The 18,941-nt window shown below is 35.3% G+C and overlaps 1 protein-coding gene across 8 annotated transcripts in view; it reads left to right on the top strand.

Annotated features, from left to right (window-relative positions):
• The window catches only part of LRFN5 (leucine rich repeat and fibronectin type III domain containing 5), a 272,499-nt gene that overhangs the window by 124,247 nt on the left and 129,311 nt on the right, over nucleotides 1-18,941 (top strand). For all 8 annotated transcript variants that reach the window (XR_008629144.1, XM_055130511.1, XM_055130509.1 and 5 more), the window contains one exon: nucleotides 13,153-13,328. The gene's annotated coding sequence lies outside the window, so the exon portion shown is untranslated. The remainder of the gene's footprint in view (nucleotides 1-13,152; nucleotides 13,329-18,941) is intronic.

Below are 18,941 nucleotides of genomic sequence, written 5' to 3'. Positions count from 1 at the left end.
CCCCCTTTTTTTTTTTTTTGCTTTTTGGGTCACACCTGGCGATGCACAGGGGTTACTCCTGGCTCTGCACTCAGGAATTACCCCTGGCCGTGCTCAGGGGACCATATGGGATGCTGGGATTTGAACCCGGGTCGGCCGCGTGCAAGGCAAACACCGTACCCGCTGTGCTATCTCTCCAGCCCCTAGGTAAAAATTTTTTTTGAGGTAACATTGGCTCAACAACTTTAAGGGCTCAGAGAAATAGTGCACTGGCTTAGACTGCCTGCTCTGCAATCATCTAGGCATGTGATTCTCTGTATCACTGTATCACTCTCATCCCATTGTCCATTGATTTACTCGAATGGACATCGGTAATGTCTCCCTCCATTCGTCGAAGCCCTGAGATTTTAGCAGTCCCTCCTTATTTGTCTTTCCCAACGATTGGAAGTTCTTTCAAGGTCAGGGGAATGAGACCCATTATTGTTACTGGTTTTGGCATATCAAATACTGTCACTGTCATCCCGCTGCTAATTGATTTGTTCTAGCAGGCACCAGTAACGTCTCTCATTGAGAGACTTATTGTTACTGTTTTTGGCATATCCAATACGCATGGGTAGCTTGCTGGGTTCCATACTCTCAGTAGCTTGCCAGGCTCTCCGAGAGGGGCGGAGGAATCGGACACGGGTTGGCCGAGTGAAAGGCGAAAGCCCAACTGCTGTGCTATAGCTCCAGCCCATATATACACACACATATGTATATATATATATATATATATATATATATATATTCCCTCTATGATGATGTGTGCGGCTGTGGTCCAGGATTATGTTCACTCATGCGTGAGACTCAGTGTGTGGAAAGAGGCCTGAAGCCTGGTGGCAGTTGGGTAGTGGAAGTTGGCTGCCGGGACTAGGTCCCTTGGGGCAGGGAGGGCTCTCACCCCCTCTCTGGGGCGCCCAAAGTGGAAACAGCCTCTGGCTCGGAGTCCGGTGGCATTGTTATGGAAGCCTCAACTTATGTTCCCTTCTGCAGAAAGGAACATAAGTTAAATTCATATCAAAGGCTGGCCAATGAGGAGATTTTTTGGCGCTGGCAGGAGGTGGCTTATGGGTGTGATCTCTGGGTGCTGGAGACTGGGGGAAGCAGGCAGAGGATCTCTGCTCCCAGGTCCTGTTGAGCCCAGAGTCCAAGATCACAAAGTTCCGTGTTTGGATTTCAGGCATGGGTTTAAGTTAATTAATATTCATCCATGGTACCTCTTCCTTATCTCATTTCATCAGCCAGAGAATCCCACACATAGGGTAGGAAATTCTGACCACACATTCTAATCCTTGGCTTCTCACATATGCTGAGTGTGGGCAAGGTATCTCTGCTATTTCAGTCTGAAACTTTCTCATTATAAACCCCAGTACTTGCAATTGATTCCTGATTTCACTGCTTGCATGGGCATGTTTGCATAAGCCCCACAAAATATATAGCAGCAGTAAAAATGTTCTGTGAGCACCCATATCAGGAGGTATGAGCACTGTTTGAGCAACCCCTCTCCACCTTTGTGAGTACCACATCGTCCATAACTTGTTGCCTCAACTAAGAGTATGAATCCTGTATATCATTGTAGAAGCACCACTGCTAGAGAAGTACAAACCCTTGCTAGGTACTGTGCTCAGGAGTGTTAGCACCGCAACCAAATGTACCAACCCTGGTGAACACCACAGCTAAAACTGCATGAACACCGTAATATGTGTAATCATTGGTAATTGTACCACAATAATATTACTGTAAAAATCAAGGAAACAGGAGTGAAGTTCAGGATATTAAAAAAAAAACTGCTATACATTCAGGGAGCATTATGTTTACCTCAATACGCCCAATTATAAAGTGCCAACAATTATTCCCCTAGAGTCGATTGGCAGAGGGACAATTCCCCTACTTTATGAGCTTTATGATCTGACCACTTTCTTCCTGCTTTGTATGTTCAGGGTCTTGTCACCAAAAATATCATCGACTGGGTGACTTAGACATTTAGCCATCTTTGTCTTTACTCATATTGTGTCTAGTGGATCTCTCTGGGCATCACAGTGGCTTGCTGAAGTCTCCCACTACTATTATGTATACATTCATGCGTTTCTCTAGGTTTATAAGCAAAAGTCTTAGAAACATTGCTGACCAAATATTTGGTGCATATATGTTGATTAGAGTTAGTATTTATTGCTTTATTTTTCTCTTGATCAATAAATAGTTTTCATGCATGTCTCTACTTTCTTTAGATTGAATGTAATTTGGCCTGATGGAAGTTTGGCCATCCCAGCTGTTTTTGGCTTCCATTGGCTTGTATAATTGTTTTCCATACTTTTACTCTGATAGTGTGTCTCTCCTGTGATTTTCAGATGTATCTTATTTAAGTAGAAAATAGATGGATTTTTTTCCTTATCTATCCTGCAACTTTGTGTTTTTGGATGGGAGACTTTAGTTATTGACATTCAAGGGTATTTTGTATATAAAGAGTTGTGTTGCCATTTTACCATGTAGGTTAATTGTTTCTATAATTGGCTAAATACCCTTTTTAAAAATTGATTAAAAAGTGGCTGGAATGATAGCACAGCAGGTAGGGCGTTTGCCTTGCATGCGGCCAACCCGGGTTTGATTCCTAGCATCCCATATGATCCCCTGAGCACCGCCAGGAGTAATTCTGAGTGCAGAGCCAGGAGTAACCCCTGTGCATTGCCAGATGTGACTCAAAAAACAACAACAACAAAAAATTCATTTTTATCTTTTCTGAGTGCAGTTACACTGAGGCCAATTTGGCTAGTACATGCAGTGACTGTATTGAACATTAAATATGCCCTTGCTCAGACACTCAAAATCACAATATTAAGAGCACTTACCGTAAAATTCCCATATATATCATTTTTTAAGAGTTACAAGCAACATACAATTTTCTTGTTAAAACAACAAAATTATGGGTTAAGACCTGTTGAAAAAGAATTAAGACATTTATATAATTCCCATATAATTGTTTGAATAAGATTCCATCTGTTCTCTTAAATTTGACAAAGATACTGAGGTAAATTTCTTCATATTTATTTATTTTTCTTTTGTTCCTTATTTCACATTCATATTTAGTCTGAAATGTTTATAATATTATAAATTCATGATGATGTTTACATGTATCTATTTATTTCATCACTTTGAAAAAGGTCTTTTGATGTGGTGCTACATTTTGATGATACAGGAAAGTCATTTTGTCTTTGAAGACATGCTGTCCTAAGTCTCACTGCATTATCAGAAGCTTGCAGGTAGAACATTAGCATTCCAAAGTATCCTCATGACCATTGCTACTAACCTTAAGTCCTACATGAGAATATTATCTTTGATACCTAGATAAAATGAGCCTCATTTTCACAGTATGAATTCACTGTCTCCAAACATATATACTAATGTGGGACTATGCAAAATGAGTCATTTTATTGAAGGCATCAAGTTTCCGTGCAACTCTTAACCTTCATTCTGTTTGATGACCTCTGGTGCTAACATCTCCACTTCTTAACCTTTGAAAATAATACTGAAAACATTGCTTTTAAATCTAGCTCTTTCCAACTTGATGCCATTCTAGTATAGAATTTTAACCATGTTTAAAAATGAGCAGGGGTTGGAAGTGGTCACCCTCCATGTGGGTGTCTGTTTCATAGGATGCTCCATTAGGATTTAGAAAGAGACACTCTGTATTCCAGATGTGGCTTTATAAGTACCAAATAATTAATGATAACTAAAACTTTTTGTTCTGTGTATTCCTTTCTTATTTTATTTTTTTTTAATTTTTGTGTTTTGGGTCACTTATGCCCAATGGTGCTCAGAGCTTACTCTTGGCTCTGTGCTCAGGAATCACTCCTGATGTGCTCAGGGTACTATTTGGGATGCCATGGATTAAACTCAGTTGATCATGTGCAAATCAGACAATTTATTGGCTGTACTATCTCTTGACCTCAAGAGTAGTTTATACTTTTATTAGTAAATGGTACGTTTGAGCCCTCAAATTATTGACACTTATGATCATGGAGAAAATGAACAACTGAAATATATATATATATATATATAATTATCTTATTTTTTTGCTTTTTGGGTCACAGCCGGTGATGCACAGGGGTTACTCCTGGCTTTGCACTCAGGAATTACTCCTGGCAGTGCCTTGGGGACCATGTGGGATGCTGGGAATCGAACCCGGGTCAGCCACGTGCAAGGCAAACGCCCTACCCGCTGTACTGTTGCTCCAGCCCCTGAAGTATATTTTTTGTACACAATTTTTGAATATATATCTCTTCCCTTGAGCCTCAATAGTTTGGCTTCTGATTCTAAGCATCTTTACATATCGCATTTCATATTTATAATCTTGGCCCATCCATTAAACCTATGGAGACATTTTTAAATTGCAGTTTTGTGTCAGTCAGATTCACAGACTTAATAAGCACATTTTTTTATGTCCTCTTGCAAGTCAATGTTAAAGCGCTGAACAAGAAAATACCAAGGACAGCAGGGTTATTGTCTAATAAAATAATGAATCTCAAAGTGCTTATCAAACACTATTTTATATTCATCCATGGGTCTATGTCCTTACCTATGCCTTTTATACTTTTAACTTCTTAATCTGACCTTATAGAAAATTTCTTCTCTGTAATTTTCATGGTTTCTTTAATATAAAGGTACCCATTTCTTTCATTTCCAGATTCTTTCCTCTTACAGAAAATGTGGTTTAGGTGTTCCCTGCTTAAAAGCAGTCCTTATTCTTTTGTAATGAGGCAGTGTTGGGCCACATCTATTGGCACTGAAGGCCTACTCCTGGTTCTGTTCTCTAATCAGTCCTGTTGACTCGCTGAGAATAATCATGATCAAATTGAGTCAACCTTACACAAGAAAGATGTCTTAAACCCTTGAGGGTCTTAAACCCTTGAGGGTCCTTCTTGTTCCTTTAGATATTTTCCACATCCATATGCCTTTTAGCATGTTTGTCGTGTTTTCAACTCACAGTCTTCTAAAATTCTTTGATTGCTTGTGATCGTCCCCAATCTCTATTTACTCATTTAAAATTATTTACAATATGACAGTTATCCTGGCTTATAGGATTATTCACAACTCGCTGTCAAGACATGTGCTCTAAACAAATGTTTCTGAGCCACGAACTAAATCACCCCCAGTATACTCTGAGGAGAAGTCAAGTGGAAATCATGCAAATGGGATACATGATATGAGACTTGAGGATCTACAAAAGTGGGGTGGTGGCAGAATAAAGAAACAAAGTATGAAGGTGACCACAATCAAAACCAGGTTGAGAAATATGCTTTAGACCAGGAATATAGTTCATATGTTGGAACATCGGTTTCAATCCCCAACCTACACGGAAGACTAAAAACTTCAATCAATGTATGTTTTATCTGAACACACCAGTACTTTTCAGTAATTTTCACATAATAATTTATTATTATATAATGAGTAAATATAGATATTTTGGCATTATATTCTATATTCATATAGTCACTTAATGTGTATATTCCATGAAAGCAAATATATTTTATTTTTATATACATAAGGTATGTGTGCCTAATATACTATGAAGATGTGCTATATTGTTTTAATGTCTTGTGCGATTTAAAAAACCTTATATGAGGTAATGTGCAATATTATTTTTATAAAATATTTTCAGATTTCATAAATTCTAAGAAAGAAATGAGAGGAGAAAGACTGGAAAGAGACAGGACTTACGGAGAAAGGAAAATCAGAGAAGGAGGGAGAGAGTATAAGCAAGGGAGACAGGCTGGGTAAGAGTAAACTGGCATATGTAAAGGGTCTTAAAAATGGATTTGTTGTGGAACAAAATGATCAGGAATCAAATAGATATAAAATATCTAAGCAGACACTGACATGGAGCATTATAAGGAACTGGTAATCAGCTGTAATGTTTACGGTAAGAACCACAGCCAGTGTACACTTATCTCAAACACCTGACATCTCATCCTGACATAAAATTTATTGGTGTCCTGAAAAGGCAAAAATATTAAGTAAAAATAGGTTGAAAAATGGGTAAATGAAAAGCTATTTGATTTACATAAAACACATAGCTTTTATTTTTGCAAGTTACAGTTTCTCAGCACATGCTCTAGTCTTACACAAACATGTGTTTAAGTGTAACCTACAAATGACGCAGTAATGATATATGTAATTTATTGACTTAAACATGGGGGAAAAAGGACTTATGTAATTCATAGAGTCACTGAGGATAGAGAGGGAGTGACAGAAGGAAGGAGGAAAAATTAAATAATAGAACAGAGAAGGTCACATGATAATGTAGATACAGGTAAACTCATTTTACTTGTACTCTTTCAATTAAACACTGGGTTCTCCTTTTGCTCTCACAGTGATGAATAGTGTGTTTTCAAAGGGTCAAGTCTGCAAAAAGCTTGGGGCAGGGACATGAAGTGTAAGGACGGCAGTTCTGAAACTTCATCTGAGTGAGTCTATGAGGGCCATTGCCATTGGGAAGCACGACGCAAGCGGACCCTGAGGAAGGGGCTGTATCATAGCTGGGACTGGAGTCTTATTGACTCTCTAGTCTCACGTTTTAGCCCCTTGTCCTCATATTCTCTCACAAGTAGTGTATACATACATCTGGCAGCTATTACTAGTCATCCTACAAGTTTTCAGGTTCTATCTTTGGGTGCGGATGGTATGTCAATCTTCTTCCAATTCCTTAAAATAGTTACCCATCATCTGCTCACAGGATTAACCAAATCACTAGGTTGGAGGAGAGTTTAGTGTCTACTCATTTCAGGTCCTTTGATAGAGCTTCTCAAACAGTAGCAGGAACCCTGATGCGGCTGCACAGTGACCACCAAAATGAAGTAGTGGACCTGAGCACCCACTCCATTCACTGATGCAATAAAGCCTTTTTTTTTTTGCAGTTGAAGGAACTGTTTCTTGATTTTTCCATTGGTTAGCTAGGATGACAGTACCCACATCTTGAAGAATTACACTGATTTCTTGTGGGAAGCTTCTATAGCGAGTAGTTGCCCCTTCATCAGGCTGTTGGTGGCCATTGTCACTCAGAATTCTCCACAAGGGTTTTCTTCGTTTTTGGAAATAAAATGATTCAAGCACAGATAAAATAAACTAATATTCTCTTTTAAAAAATTACCATTATTGGGAATGCCGACTGGTCCAGCCTTTTTGGAAAACAATACGGCACTCCTTAAAAAAAAAAAAAAAAACAACCTAAAAATTGAATTTCCATATGAACCAACAATATCACTTCTGGGAATATATCTTGAGGGTGCAAAAAAGCACAGTAGAAATAATATCTGCACCTGTATGTTCATTGGAGCACTGTTCACAATAGACAGAATCTGAAAACAACCTAATGCCTTAGAACAGATGACTAGTTAAAGAAACTTTGGTACATCTACACTGTGGAATACTATGCAGTATCAGGAAAGATGAAGTCATGCAATTTGCTTATAAGTGGAAACGTCATGGAGAGTATCATGCTAAATGAACTGAGTCAGAAAGAGAAGGAAAGACATAGAATAACTACACTCATTTGTGGAATATAAAATATCATATGAGACTGACATCCAAGAACAGTAGAGACAAGGGTCAGGAATATTCATCCCTGGTTGAAACTCTCATGAGCTGGGGGAGAAGGCATCTTGGATAGAGAAGAGATCGATCACTATGTTGGGATGGGTGATGTGTGCTGAAAGTAGATAAAGAACCATACATGATGGCCTCTCAGTATCTGTATTGCAAACCATAATGTTCATAAGTGGAGAGAGTAAGAGGGAAATTGTCTGACATAAAGGGAGGGGAAAGGGTTGGATGGGGGAAGAGGGATACTGGGGACATTGATGGTGGAAAATGTACACTGGTGAAGGGATGAGTGTTCAATCATTGTATGACTATAACTCAAACATAAAAGCTTTGTAACTGTAGCTCATGGTGATTCAATTAAAAAAATACCATATCATGATGATGTGCTAGTATGCACATTAGTGTGACCTAAGCATATGTCTGCGACATTTGTGCTGTCAAAGCTGTGGTAGCTTAGGAAGAAGTGAAACATTTTTCTTCCTTTACCAAAAAATGAAGTTTTGTCATTGAAGGTTGTCATTTGGAAAAGAAAATGCTTCTAGAAACTTGAAGTTCAAAAACTTTTAAGAGAACTTTAGTAGAGTAAATTCATTGTAAAACATTTATATGTTAAAGTATTTTTGTTACAATTTTTAGTGTTTTGGTCCTGTTATTAAGGAAATGTTGGTTATATAAAGCAAAATTCTCCTTGCTCTCATATCTTCATTGATTCCCATTTGAAGGTTATTTATTTTGGTATAAGAATTCAGTACAAACTATCCACTATAAAGTATTTTAAAAATTGGACTCATACTGTGATCATGCATTTTAGTTCTTCACTAAATTGGTTATTAATTTAGTATGCTTTAATGCTGAAAATTCCATTTTAACTTACCATTAAAACTAGTGAATGAGGTCATTCCTTACAAGGTAAAACCCAAAATACTATCCACTTTCAAATTCTATCCCCCAAAATTTTCACCTTGGGCTGTATCTTACTAAAATACAGCATCACTTAAAGTTATTTTCTCGAGCTGTTAATGGGAAATTACAAATGCAGTAATAAAATTTTTAGGTCACCAAGATTTATGTTTTATTTAACTGCTGAACTCTTGCTATTAGAGGAAAGGGATGATTAGTTGTTCTCATTTACAATGTGACATTTACATTAAGCAATAAATGTGCTAGTGGTGCATTAATTTATTTATCATATGATCCTGGAAGTGTATAATAATTTATAAACATTTTTCTCTAGCTGAGTATATGATACTACATTTATATAAACTAGCAAAGATGCATTTTTATTTTCAATCAGTGACTCTAATTTAATTTTTAAATTAAGTTTAGCAGTACTGGTGATGAGGCAAGCATTAAGTAATAGTATTTATATGAACCTTTCTGAATATTTGTGCAAAAATGTATTAATTTAAAATAATTTCCAATTATTTTGCATTTCATTTCCATTTTTTAAACTCTTTGTCTTAATAAAGTAGCATTTGTTATTCCCTCATTTCTGTAGTAGTTCACTAAAAATCTTGACCATATTACATCAAACAATGTGATACATGAATACTAAATAAGATTGGATGAAGTACAATGAAATCATGTGATTCACTTATCCATATATTTAAAATAGCTAGCTTTTTGTGTCATGTAGTTCAGACATCAAACATCAAATATTAAATTTTAAACATTTTTAGTACAGGTGAACATAAACCCTGACATCTTTATTTTTTAATCTATGTATCTTATTCTGTTTTCTCATACCATTATATATAAAAACGAAGAAAAAAGTGTAATGATGCAATGATACTACTTGGTAGATTCATACTACTTATTCAAAATCTGTGGATATTGAAATGAAAGGGAATCCATAGGCTTATATGTTACTAGGGATTTTAAATCTCTCAAGGGTTTCCTTAGTGTTCAAAGATGTTAAAATATAGGAAAGCCTGAAAATAACTTCCTGGAATAAGTAAAATTATTGCATGCCTGCATTAATAAAGCAACATGACAGGCACTTTCATATATATATATATATATATATATATATATATAAAATGTCTTGAAATAACATTTTGACTACATTTGCATTTGTTTGATTCTCAGTTTTGGGGGTCCACACCCCCATGATGCTTGGGGCCTACTCCTAGCTTTGCACTAAGGAATTGTTCCTGGCAGGGGTTGAGGCTTGAATTAGGGTTAGCTGCATGAAAGGCCTGTGCCCTAGATGCTGTACCATTGCTACAGCCCATTTATTTGTTTAAAGTGAAAGCTAAAGAGGTCTGGGAAGGTAGTGCCGAGGACTAGACTTCATGCCTGGCATATACAAGACTGAGTTCAACATCATGGCCTCAACATTTCTAGAAGGGCCCTTGTGGCCTTCAGCTCTGCTGGGACACAGCTTCAGTTTTCAGCTTTACCATGATCGATCCTCTCTACTGTACCGTTGGGTCAAGTGTCACAGGGAGTGATTCCTGGAACACAAAAAATATAAAATAAATAAACCCAAATAAAATAGAAAATTTAAAAATCGAGTAAATCATAACTATGATTGTTTTGATTTATATTCAAGTTTGTGGATTTAAGGGAATTGAGACAACTGATGAACGATAAGCAATGATTATGTATCAAGGGGGAAAAGCACTATTATTTGCTAAGAGAGGTCATGGTTCTATTTTACAAAGACAGAAATTGAAGAGTTTTGCCCTTATTTTCCAAACAATTTCAGATTTACTGCTGAAATGCATATAATTAATAAAAATTGTATTTCTTGGGAAACCATGTACTAGAAAATAATAGCTGCCAACTTTTCTGACTGCAAAAAAAAATCAACATAATGACAACATGGAGGAAATGAAATCACATGTCTTGTTTTTTCAGCGTACTCTCAAGAACAAAAAATATTTTAAACGTGACATTGAAAAATTGCAGTATTAGAATCTTATTGCAAATTATCCTATCTTGTGCATCAGAATACAGAGATTTTAAAGATAGCATTCTTTTGAGGAGGGTTTTTACTATGGAATGCTCTAATGATTTTCTATATTTTCTTACATCATAATATATAAGAACATTGATTTGGAAGGTGATGACCCTGCATGCATGCCTCAGATTAACTAGATGCTATTGATAAGAAATTACCCAAAGAGTGTTGAGTTTTCTTTATATCTGCTTTTTATATTGGTATATATGAAAGCTTATTTTGACCTCATTTAGTTCTTAGGAAAGTTTATTTAGATACTTCATGTGTTTCTCTGTTAGCTAGAAACTTGTAAGTGCTTAATAAAATATAACAACAAAAAAGAAATGCTCTCATTAATAAATAATGCAACATACATAAAATTACTTCCTCTTGAGAATTAGAATATAAATAGTATTTGAGTAGTTACTATGTTCTTCATGCTAAAATGAATGCATTGGAAAAGTGTTAAGTCAGTGGTAATTTTTGTTTAGAAAAGTGCTTGGCAATATATATGTTTTGATATAATAATGCAGTAATATAAACTTAATTATAGGTCCAGAGATACAGTTCAGAGTCGCTAGGCACTTGCCTTGCATAAGGTTCAATTCCCAACACAACATATGGTTCTCCAAAACATTGCCAGGAGTGATCCTTGAGCAGAGTCAGCAGTAAGTTCTGAGCATTTGCTGGGTATAGCCCAAACCCCACTTCCTATTAAGAAAATTGTAAAGTCAGGTATCTCTTTGCTATAAAGTGGGCAACTCAAAAAAAGTTTCAAAATAGTCAAAAGTAATGAGATGCTCCATTGAAAGATTTTGCTTCTAGAACTAGATTGCACATATATATATATATATATATATATATGTGTGTGTGTGTGTGTATATATATCTGGGTCTATGTGCGCAAGATACATGTATAAACATATTGAATATGTAATTTTTGATAACTCCATGGAAACTTGCACATTTACTTATGGAGACCCATTAGGAGCAATATGTAGCACGAATACTCAACTGGTAGAATGAGTAAAATGGATGACAGATGACAGATATGAAATGGTCTCCTAGCATATTAAATGACATAAAAAGTGGAAAACAAGGCACAGTATTCTTATTTATTTAAAAAGCTTTATACACATAATATCATGTGCAGAAATATTTCACAGAAGTTGTTCTCATGTGTAAAATGGTTATTTCTGAGGATTAGAAATCCTGCCATGGAAATAGATTTGACTTTTAATTTCTTGAACTTTTATAATGCACCTACTGATGTAAAAATAACTTAAAATATGAATGAAAGTAAATAAATGGAAAAAATGCCTACCTAAAGGTGGTTAGCATATAATTGATTTCCATTTATATACTGATTTATGTGGTTTGAGTTATGCTAAAATCTGTGATAAACATCCTTATTTATAAATGATAGTAAATTTTTGGGGTTGGAGAAATATAGTACAGCAGGTAGGGTGCTTGCCTTGCACATGCTCAACATAAATTAGTTCCCCTACACCCATCTGAGCAACATCAGAAGTAGTTCCTGAATATAGAGCCAGGAGTAATCCTTGAGATTTGCTGGGTGTGACTCCAGAACAAAACTAAATAGTTAGAAAATAAAAGTTTTGTGGTGTGATCCTTTTTATTGCCATTCATTGAGATGGTATTATTGCTCACTTTTGCTTTTAAAGATAAGTCATTAACTAAAGTGAAATTTATAATTTTTAAAACACTCTCCAGCTTGCTTCTCAATAAATAATGTTAGTGGCTGCATAACTATTGGTATTCATAGAAATCTTAGGAGAGAATGTTAAGTATTGTGTTTGATACAGATAAATTGATAATACTTTAGATTAAATAGGAAAACAGATATTAGTGGAAAGATATGAACAATTTATGACACTATCCAAAATATAAGTAGCATATATGGTTTTGTTCTCTGCTATAGAAAACATAGTATAACTTGAGACTTTAAGTTACATTTGTATAAGTCAACAAATGTTGCCTCATATATTTTGAAATGTTAGATATTTTTTGAAAGTAAACTGACTTTAAAAAGATAATTAATTACTAGTCTTTAACTGGAAAGACTATCCACAATCAAAGACACAAAACTGTTCAAAAGTGAAAAATGGGAGATTTTATAATGCATAAAGTTTGCCTTGCACTTGGCTGACGCAGATCAATCCCAGCACCTCATGTGATCCCCTGAGTACTGCTATGAGTGATCCCTGAACTCAGAGCCAGGAGCATAACCGGGTATGTCCTACAAAAAGGAAAACAAAAAATGAAAACCAAAAGAGAGCGAGAGCGAGAGAGCGAGCGAGCGAGAGCGAGCGAGCGAGAGAGAGAGAGAGAGAGAGAGAGAGAGAGAGAGAGAGAGAGAGAGAGAGAGAGAGAGAACAGATTGCTGAAACATCTATTGGAATAAAAGCATATTGCATATTGCAATAGAAATAATCATGCAAATTTATTTAAATTATATTTAGTGATATTCCTGATATACTTGGAGATTGCAACAGAGTTAGCAGTAACTGCATTCAAAGGTAAAAATTAAGCATATTTTGATATACTTTTTTTTATGCTTTTCTCCTTTTGAAGAGTCCCTGTAGCCATTCAGCCAGGTGTTGAGAAGAAATGTAGTAGCTGAGCATCCTTACTTCTGACACCATCCTAATAATCAGCTTTGGAGATGCTTTCACCCTGTCCGACTTCTGTAGCAGCCAGGCAGAGTGCTGACTCCTTCACAGCAGTGAGGAACTCTTCAGGCTCCAGAAGTAAGTTAATTGTCTTCATGTTTGATTTTTTTTTCCAATGGGTCTAAAAACATGTGGGCAGACTAATGAGAAATCTTTCAAATGAATATACGAACTAAAACTCGCATTATTCGTCAATGATTGTTTTGTTTCTTTTCTGAAATATAGCTTTCTGGAATACAAAAATGACCCCTTTCAATGTTGATAACCTATTCAAGTATGAAATTTTCTGATTTTTAAAAATATTGTTTCGCATGTTTTATCTTAAGTTATTTTTATTTGCAATTTTGAAGCATAAATGAAGGAGTCATTAATTTAAATGACGTTTACGCATAAGTAAATACTTTCAAAATGACTGAGAAATTTGTTGAGTTCCTTGACTGATGGATTCAAATCTTTGTTCTTTCTGTTCTTGAAAAATTAAGTATTTTACCATGACTGCAACAATTAGTGCTGATCAAAGAGTATGAGGCAAGTACTGGAAGTAGGACTCTTCCTGATTTGCTGGCATTTTTTTGGAATGGCTTTTTCTGTGTTTGTACAGTTGGAGGCATCCTATAATTATGCAAACTAAGAACATAAATGAATAAAAGTTATTGTATTGTGAAATTGAATTGAATTCAGTGAACATGTAGAGTATAAAAATGAAAACAATACTACATATAAAAAAATCATACTGTACACCACCAAAAACAAATTTCCAGATACCATATTTGTCTTCCTACAAATTATCTTTGGACTTTCTAATTACAGAGTAAATTTGGTAATGGGATTGGAATAAGTAATGCAAGTACTCTGACTAAATTCAGAATTTCTTGGTTCATACTTACAAACTTTATACCTTGTCATTTTATAGTTTACTTGTTCTAAATTTTATTATTTTTCGCTTAGTGAAAATATGTGGCATAGACATTTTCGCTGCTCACTGGGTATCTTTGTATGACAGTGACATTACACCAAAATATCTTATGAGTAAATCTCTTGCTTAAAAGAGCAAAGGTTTCATATACTCCAATTGTCTATTTATTACCAGGGGATTGGCAATTGAAATTTCCTTGGACACAGTAGGCAGGAGACAAAAAAAAGTAGAACTAATCTTAATTGTTTGTTTGTAATGTACTATAGCTTCAGTATATGAATGACAGAAATGTTTAGGTTCTTAGAGGAATATAGGCACTGCATAAGAATTTACTTTTGAGGGCTGGTGTGATAGCACAGAGTGTAGGGAGTTTGCCTTGGACGCAGCCAACCTGAGTTTGATTCCCAGCTTGCCATATGGTCCCCTGAGCACTGCCAAGAGTAATTCCTGAGTGCAGAGCCAGAAGTGACCCCTATGCATTGCCAAGTGTGACCCTCCCCCCAAAAAAGAATTTACTTTTGAATTATGGTGTTCTCACTGCATGTATTAAAAAACTTGTAGCTAATATGTTGTTGCTCGGGTCACTAGTATATAAGGGCTTAATCTATTACAAAAGGAAATATATTACACATTACATTTTGATTAACTCTTTATGAATATAATTGTAGCACAAAATTATGGGCCTGTGAGGATGCAAAAGATAAGTTACAAAACTTTTAAATGTAATAATTTGTCCATGTTATTTACTAGTAATCCTGTTCTTCAAGATTTGCTCATTTATATTCAGAATTACCCTATACCTGGTTCTTGAACTTTTATCAAATAGAGTAACTTCAGAAACACATTACAATTTTTCATCTTTTACTACAGGGATACTCCTCGCAGGCTCTAGGGACCAAATGGGGTATCTGGTCAGCTGCATGCAAGAAACTGTAACCTTTGTAGTATTGCTCTAGCTCCTGAATTCATGTACTTTGTAGAGATAGGATTTTTTTGGAGGGAGGGTCACACCCGGCGATGCACAGGGGTCACTTCTGGCTCTCCACTCAGAAAGAACTGGAGAGTTTGCCTAAACTCTGGGTGATTTCACATGCTTTAAAAATACATGGGGTTGTGGTGTTTGGGCCACACCAATGGTTCTGAGGTCTTAATTCTGTCTTTGAACTCAGGGATACTCCTCGCAGGCAATAGGGACCAAATGGGGTATCTGGGATTGATCCCTAGTCAGCTGCATGCAAGAAACTGTAACCTCTGTAGTATTGCTCTAGCTCCTGAACTCATATACTTTGTAGAGATAGGACTTACAGTGTTTGGCTCAAGAGCAATATCATAAGACTCTAGATATTTTATGTGTCTAAATAATTCATTAGATAAAAATTTTGTTTCCACAAACAAGGCTGACTTTTCTAAATAGAACATTCAATTTTATAAAAAAAATTGTTAAAAGGGAATGCATTTAATGACATAATATAACAATGATTCCCAAGTGTAAATAGTGTGACATAGATTCCCTAGTGTAAATCACAATATTTAGTGAATTAGAATATATTTTCATTTATTAATGATTATAATCAAGGTCAAAATATTTTTCTTAATTAACCTGGCTAAACAGAAAAATATTATATACTGAAAATGTCTCTCCTGAGTTAACACTTAATTCATTTCCACCCTTAATTATCAGTCCATTAGCCTATAGGAGTAGAACCTCCTTTTCCCTTTCTATCTTTTTTCTCCCCTTTGGAATAACATTAGGCTAAAAGTCTTGTATTGAATTAATCACCCTAAAAAAGAGAAAACAAATATATCCCTAATTAGCTTCCTCAAATTTCAAATAGCACATTGAAAATTCATAGCACATCCATTAAAATCATTTTACAAAATGGTATGAATACGGAAAAGTTGCTTAGAGGAAGTAATGAATGAAAATGTAGTAAAATAATGAGGCAATGGAACATCCATTAGCTATTAGAGTTGAAGAGTGGACTTGGTGGTTATTATGACCTTTGTTTTTTTCTATGTGGCACTTTCAGTTAGCTTTGCTCTACAGGATAGTCTGTTTGCTCCTGTTATTCTTTCTCGTTTGACTAAAGCACAGATCATTTTAAACATTAAATAATAAAGTTTGAACAGGAGATATCTATACCTAGATGCATATTGTAAATATATCTTAATATTTATAAACATAAGTTTCTGCACTCAGAACAGAAATAATAATCACTTTACAAAGCTTACATGTCTTTTTTTAAAGATTATGCATCCTTAATGATATTATTATGCAAAATTTAAATACTTTAAAGCTAATTTTTATTTTAAAGCCTTGTAAAGTTGTTAGCTATGATAACATAAGTGGTTGTTTAACCACTTATCTTAGTAATGACCAATGTAATACTATTTTGACACTTCCCAGTACTCTTCACTAAACATTAATTTATTTTATCTTTATACCATCAATTTACAGTAGTTTAAAATGTTTGTATATGCTCTCAACTAAAGAGTATATTTTCCTGTTTTTGAACTTGAAAGTATCCCCAAATATTTGAACCACCAAAATAAAGATAGAAAATTAGTCATCATTCTATTTATAAAATTAAATATTAGCATATATATTTCCAGGGCTGAAAAGTTTATATGAATTAGGCTCAATAATTTGGAAATGTATACTCAAGAGATATTATTTCATATAGCATTTATTTTATAAAGGAAAAACTAAACATTCTCAAAGAACAGAAGCATCGGATTGACAACCTCAATGATTTTTTTCTGTATTAGTCAAGTTTTTGTGCATATACCTACATGAGTGCCTTAAACTTAACATCCATCAGACTAGGCTTTTGTTCATTTCTCCAAGTATAATAAATGCTGTTGTTGAGTTTAGTACATTACATTACTATATATTAGACAATAAGAATTACATTGTCATTTCATTCTTCTTATTATGACAAATGCTAATGCACCTACTCAGTCTGTCCTCCACAGGTAGCAAGAAGTCTTTATAAATGCAAAATTGAAATGTACTACCTCTCTAAACACCGTTGCCTTTAAATGAGACAAAATTTATTCTCTTAGTTTATCATTCTCTATGTGATTAAACACTTTATTATTTATTTTGTATCTTTGTTGATCAAAACATGTGAGTTGCAGTGTAGTTAATGGTGGCTTCATGTGTTTATTACTCTTACAGGGTCCGAACTCCCCACCATGCCCCCGTCCCTAATAAGTTCTCAGAGTCTTTTTCTTTCATCTACACCCTCCCACTTCCACACAGTGTTTTTTGGATCTACTCTCCCGTTCTGTAGCCTTTAACCCTTTGTTGACACATTGTTTATCTTTAAGTCCCACATATAAGAAAGATCAATCTACATCTATCACTTTCGTTCTGATTAATCTCACTCTGCATGATTTTCTCCAGTTCTATCCAGGTAACTCATAGGAAATAGCAGGATTTTTGTCCTTTCTTACACCTGCATAATATTACATTATCTATGTATATATATATATATATATATCACTACTTCTTTATCCATTCATCCATAAATGGCTATGTAGATTATTTTGATATTTTAATTATTGAATTAAATACTATATTGAATGTAGCTGTGCAAATATCCTTTCAAATAAATGTTTCTGTCTTTTGGGATAGATACCAAGAAGTGGTATCACTGGGTCATATGAGAGTTCTATTACTGTTTTTTGAAAGCTATCCATATTGCTTCTATGGAGGTTGAGCCAGATGACATTCCCAACAACTGTTGATGGGGGTTTCTTTCTTACAACAACACTCGATGTTTCCAGACATTTTGATATGCACTATTCTCACTGGTTTGAGATGACATTTCAGTGACATTGTTTTGATTTTCATTTCTCTAATCATAAATGACAATGAACTTTTTTCCATATGCTATTGGCCATCCATATGTCTTCTTCAGAGAAGCGTATGTTCTTTGCCTCTCATTTTTGGATGTGATTGTAATTTTTGGTTGATATTATTGAGGACTATATAGACCTTGGGCTGGAGCGATAGCACAGCAGTTGGGTGTTAGCCTTTCATGAGGCTGACCCGAGTTCTATTCCTCCTCCCCTCTCAGAGAGCCTGGCAAGCTACCGAGAGTATCGAGCCCACGTGGCAGAGCCTGGCAAGCTACCCATGTGTATTTGATATGCCAAAAGCAGTAACAATAAGTCTCTCAATGAGAGACATTACTGGTGCCCGCTCGAACAAATCGATGAGCAACAGGGTATAGACCTTAGGTATTTGCACTTTATCTATTATACTGTGTGAAAACATTTTATCCCACTTTGCGAGGTATCTTGTTGTTATAGCTTGAGTTTCTTTTGCTGTGCAGAATATTTTAATTTGATGTAGCAAGGCTTGTTAATATGTTTTAGTTTCTCCTATGCATGCCATTTCATGTGTCTCCTCTTTTCTCTATTCCATTCACAGAGTTCAGTTTATCCTTGCCATGTGACCCTGCCCCCCATCAAGATATTTATATGTTTTTCCCTAATGAATCATTACCCCCAACTTCTATAATGAGAACATAATGAGTCATTAAACCTTCCTATATATTTTCCACATTATCTGATTATATCCTCTTTGTTGTTGGTGATGGGGGGTGGGGGGCTTAGTTGAACTCAGGTCCTCTTCATGCAAGAAAAGTCCTCTACAACTGGGCCATATTACTTGTCTTTGATCATCTCTTCTTAATTAGGCAGCACCATATAAATGGTACTCCTATATATGATTCATTATAAATTCATGTCTTTGTGCAATCATC

The sequence above is a fragment of the Sorex araneus genome, chromosome 3 (assembly GCF_027595985.1).
Source record: "Sorex araneus isolate mSorAra2 chromosome 3, mSorAra2.pri, whole genome shotgun sequence".
Taxonomy (NCBI): Eukaryota; Metazoa; Chordata; class Mammalia; order Eulipotyphla; family Soricidae; genus Sorex; species Sorex araneus.
The sequence above is the reverse complement of the archived record's forward strand: the minus strand, read 5'-3'. Positions and strand labels throughout refer to the sequence as shown.